We start from the raw sequence: 5,211 nt of genomic DNA, 5'->3' as shown, positions 1-5,211 counted from the left end.
CAGCGTCTCAGAGTCTCTGCGTCACTGGGTCTCAGAGTCTCTGCGTCACTGCGTCTCAGAGTCTCTGCTTCTCTGCGTCTCAGAGTCTCTGCCTCTCTGCGTCACTGCGTCTCAGAGTCTCTGCGTCACTGCATCTCAGAGTCTCTGCGTCTCAGCGTCTCAGAGTCTCTGCGTCACTGGGTCTCAGAGTCTCTGCGTCACTGCATCTCAGAGTCTCTGCGTCACTGCATCTCAGATTCTCTGCGTCACTGCATCTCAGAGTCTCTACGTCTCAGAGTCTCTGCGTCACTGCATCTCAGAGTCTCTGCGTCACTGCGTCTCAGGTTCTCTGCGTCACTGCGTCTCAGAGTCTCTGCGTCTCAGAGTCTCTGCTTCTCTGCGTCTCAGAGTCTCTGCGTCTCAGAGTCTCTGCTTCTCTGCGTCTCAGATTCTCTGCGTCTCAGAGTCTCTGCTTCTCTGCGTCTCAAAGCCTCAGAGTCTCAGAGTCTCTGCTTCTCTGCGTCTCAGACTCTCTGCGTCTCGAGTCTCAGCGTCACTGCGTCTCAGATTCTCTGCGTCACTGCGTCTCAGAGTCTCTGCGTCACTGCGTCTCAGAGTCTCTGCGTCACTGCACTCTGCATCTCAGAGTCTCTGCGTCACTGCATCTCAGAGTCTCTGCGTCAGTGTCTCTGCGTCTCAGAGTCTCTGCGTCTCAGAGTCTCTGCTTCTCTGCGTCTCAGAGTCTCTGCGTCTCAGAGTCTCTGCTTCTCTGCGTCTCAGAGTCTCTGCGTCTCAGAGTCTCTGCGTCTCAGAGTCTCTGCGTCACTGTGTCTCAGAGTCTCAGAGTCTCTGCTTCTCTGCGTCTCAGAGTCTCTGCGTCTCAGAGTCTCAGAGTCTCTGCGTCACTGCGTATCAGAGTCTCTGTGTCTCAGAGTCTCAGAGTCTCAGAGTCTCTGCTTCTCTGCGTCTCAGAGTCTCTGCGTCTCAGAGTCTCTGCGTCACTGCGTCTCAGAGTCTCTGTGTCTCTGCATCTCAGAGTCACAGAGTCTCTGCGTCTCAGAGTTTCTGCTTCTCTGCGTCTCAGAGTCTCTGCGTCTCAGAGTCTCAGAGTCTCTGCGTCACTGCATCTCAGAGTCTCTGTGTCTCAGAGTCTCAGAGTCTCAGCTTCTCTGCGTCTCAGAGTCTCTGTGTCTCTGCATCCTAGAGGCACAGAGTCTCTGCGTCTCTGCCTCTCTGCGTCACTGCGTCTCAGAGTCTCTGCGTCACTGCACTCTGCGTCTCAGAGTCTCTGCGTCACTGCGTCTCAGAGTCTCTGCGTCACTGCGTCTCAGAGTCTCTGCGTCACTGCGTCTCAGAGTCTCTGCGTCACTGCGTCTCAGAGTCTCTGCGTCACTGCGTCTCAGAGTCTCAGAGTCTCTGCGTCACTGCGTCTCTGCGTCTCAGAGTCTCAGAGTCTCTGCATCTCAGAGTCACAGAGTCTCTGCGTCTCAGAGTCTCTGCTTCTCTGCGTCTCAGAGTCTCTGCCTCTCTGCGTCACTGCGTCTCAGAGTCTCTGCGTCACTGCGTCTCAGAGTCTCTGCGTCACTGCGTCTCAGAGTCTCTGTGTCTCTGCATCTCAGAGTCACAGAGTCTCTGCGTCACTGCGTCTCAGAGTCTCTGCGTCACTGCGTCTCAGAGTCTCTGCGTCTCAGTGTCTCTGCATCTCAGAGTCTCTGCGTCTCTGCCTCCCTGCGTCACTGCGTCTCAGAGTCTCTGCGTCTCTGCTCTCAGAGTCTCTGCGTCTCGGCATCTCAGAGTCTCAGAATCTGTGTCTCAGCGCCTCAGAGTCACAGAGTCACAGAGTCTCTGCTTCTCTGCATCTCAGAGTCTCTGCGTCACTGCGTCTCAGAGTCTCTGCGTCTCTGCGTCTCAGAGTCTCTGCGTCACTGCATCTCAGAGTCTCTGCGTCACTGCGTCTCAGAGTCTCTGCGTCACTGCGTCTCAGAGTCTCTGCGTCTCAGAGTCTGTGCGTCTCTGCGTCAAAGCGTCTCATAGTCTCTGCGTCTCTGCGTCTCAGAGTCTCTGCGTATCACAGTCTCTGCGTCTCAGTGTCTCTGCGTATCAGAGTCTCTGCGTCTCAGCGTCTGTGCGTCTCTGCGACTCAGAGTCTCTGCGTCCCTGCGTCTCTGCGTCACTGCGTCTCAGAGTCTCTGCGTCTCAGAGTCTCTGCGTCTCAGCGTCTGTGCGTCTCTGCGACTCAGAGTTTCTGAGTCACTGCGTCTCAGAGTCTTTGCGTCTCAGTGTCTCTTCGTCTCAGCGTCTGTGCGTCTCTGCGTCTCAGTGTCTCTGCGTCACTGCGTCTCAGAGTCTCTGCGTCTCAGAGTCTCTGCGTCACTGCGTCTCAGAGTCTCAGAGTCTCTGCGTCGCTGCGTCTCAGAGTCTCTGCGTCACTGCGTCTCAGAGTCTCAGAGTCTCTGCGTCTCACAGTCTCTGCATCTCAGAGTCTCAGATTCTCAGTGTCTCAGCGCCTCAGAGTCACAGAGTCTCAGCGTCTCTGCGTCTCTGCTTCTCTGCGTCTCAGAGTCTCTGCGTCTCTGCGTCTCTGCATCTCTGCATCTCAGAGTCTCAGATTCTCAGTGTCTCAGCGCCTCAGGGTCACAGAGTCTCAGAGTCTCTGCGTCTCTGCGGCACTGCGTCTCAGAGTCTCAGATTCTCAGTGTCTCAGCGCCTCAGAGTCACAGAGTCACAGAGTCTCAGCGTCACTGCATCTCTGCTTCTCTGCGTCTCAGAGTCTCTGAGCCACTGCGTCTCAGAATCTCTGCGTCACTGCGTCTCTGCGCCTCTGCGTCACTGCGTCTCTGCGTCTCAGAGTCTCTGCGTCACTGCATCTCAGAGTCGCTGTGTCTCAGAGTCTCAGAGTCTCTGCTTCTCTGCGTCTCAGAGTCTCTGCGTCTCTGCATCCCAGAGTCACAGAGTCTCTGCGTCTCTGCCTCTCTGCGTCACTGCGTCTCAGAGTCTCTGCGTCACTGCACTCTGCGTCTCAGAGTCTCTGCGTCACTGCGTCTCAGAGTCTCTGCGTCACTGCGTCTCAGAGTCTCTGCGTCACTGCGTCTCAGAGTCTCTGCGTCACTGCGTCTCTGCGCCTCTGCGTCACTGCGTCTCTGCGTCTCAGAGTCTCTGCGTCACTGCATCTCAGAGTCGCTGTGTCTCAGAGTCTCAGAGTCTCTGCTTCTCTGCGTCTCAGAGTCTCTGCGTCTCTGCATCCCAGAGTCACAGAGTCTCTGCTTCTCTGCGTCTCAGAGTCTCTGCCTCTCTGCGTCACTGCGTCTCAGAGTCTCTGCGTCACTGCGCCTCAGAGTCTCTGCGTCACTGCGTCTCAGAGTCTCTGTGTCTCTGCATCTCAGAGTCTCTGCGTCTCTGCGTCACTGCGTCTCTACGTCTCTGCGACTCAGAGTCTCTGCGTCTCAGAGTCACAGAGTCTCTGCGTCACTGCGTCTCAGAGTCTCTGCGTCACTGCGTCTCAGAGTCTCTGCGTCTCAGTGTCTCTGCATCTCAGAGTCTCTGCGTCTCTGCGTCACTGCGTCTCAGAGTCTCTGCGTCTCTGCTCTCAGAGTCTCTGCGTCTCGGCATCTCAGAGTCTCAGAATCTGTGTCTCAGCGCCTCAGAGTCACAGAGTCACAGAGTCTCTGCTTCTCTGCATCTCAGAGTCTCTGCGTCACTGCGTCTCAGAGTCTCTGCGTCACTGCGTCTCAGAGTCTCTGCGTCACTGCGTCTCAGAGTCTCTGCGTCACTGCGTCTCAGAGTCTGTGCGTCTCAGAGTCTGTGCATCTCAGAGTCTGTGCGTCTCTGCGTCAATGCGTCTCATAGTCTCTGCGTCTCAGAGTCTCTGCGTCACTGCGACTCTGCGTCTCAGAGTCTCTGCTTCTCAGAGTCTCAGATTCTCAGTGTCTCAGCGCCTCAGAGTCACAGAGTCACAGAGTCTCAGCGTCTCTGCGTCTCTGCGTTTCAGAGTCTCTGCGTCACTGCGTCACTGCGTCTCTGCGTCTCAGAGTCTCTGCGTCTCTGCGTCTCAGAGTCTCTGCGTCACTGCGTCTCAGAGTCTCTGCGTCACTGCGTCTCAGAGTCTCTGCGTCACTGCGTCTCAGAGTCTCTGCGTCACTGCGTCTCAGAGTCTCTGCGTCACTGCGTCTCAGAGTCTCTGCGTCACTGCGTCTCAGAGTCTCTGCGTCACTGCGTCTCAGAGTCTCTGCGTCACTGCGTCTCAGAGTCTGTGCGTCTCAGAGTCTGTGCATCTCAGAGTCTGTGCGTCTCTGCGTCAATGCGTCTCATAGTCTCTGCGTCTCAGAGTCTCTGCGTCACTGCGACTCTGCGTCTCAGAGTCTCTGCTTCTCAGAGTCTCAGATTCTCAGTGTCTCAGCGCCTCAGAGTCACAGAGTCACAGAGTCTCAGCGTCTCTGCGTCTCTGCGTCTCAGAGTCACAGAGTCTCTGCGTCACTGCGTCTCAGAGTCTCTGCCTCACTTCGTCTCTGAGTCTCTGCGTCACTGCGTCTCAGAGTCTCTGCATCTCAGAGTCTCAGATTCTCAGTGTCTCAGCGCCTCAGAGTCACAGAGTCACAGAGTCTCAGCGTCTCTGCGTCTCTGCGTCTCAGAGTCACAGAGTCTCTGCGTCACTGCGTCTCAGAGTCTCTGCGTCACTGCGTCTCAGAGTCTCTGCGTCACTGCGTCTCAGCGTCTGTGCGTTTCTGCGTCTCAGTGTCTCTGCGTCACTGCGTCTCAGCATCTGTGCGTCTCTGCGTCTCAGTGTCTCTGCGTCACTGCGTCTCAGAGTCTCTGCGTCACTGCGTCTCAGCGTCTCTGCGTCTCTGCGTCTCAGTGTCTCTGCGTCACTGCGTCTCAGAGTCTTTGCGTCACTGCGTCTCAGCGTCTGTGCGTCTCTGCGTCTCAGTGTCTCTGCGTCTCTGCGTCTCAGAGTCTCTGCGTCACTGCGTCTCAGAGTCTCTGCGTCGCTGCGTCTCAGAGTCTCTGCGTCACTGCGTCTCAGAGTCTCAGAGTCTCTGCGTCTCTGCGTCTCAGAGTCTCTGCGTCACTGCGTCTCAGAGTCTCTGCGTCACTGCGTCTCAGAGTCTCTGCGTCACTGCGTCTCAGAGTCTCTGCGTCACTGCGTCTCAGAGGCTCTGCGTCACTGCGTCTCAGAGTCTCAGATTCTCTGCGTCTCAGAGTCTCAGAGTCTCTGCGTCACTGCGTCTCAGAGTC

Source organism: Carcharhinus amblyrhynchos, unplaced genomic scaffold (genome assembly GCF_965287045.1).
Source record: "Carcharhinus amblyrhynchos unplaced genomic scaffold, sCarAmb.v2.hapA chromosome_197, whole genome shotgun sequence".
Classification (NCBI taxonomy): domain Eukaryota; kingdom Metazoa; phylum Chordata; class Chondrichthyes; order Carcharhiniformes; family Carcharhinidae; genus Carcharhinus; species Carcharhinus amblyrhynchos.
This window is presented reverse-complemented; position numbering follows the sequence as displayed.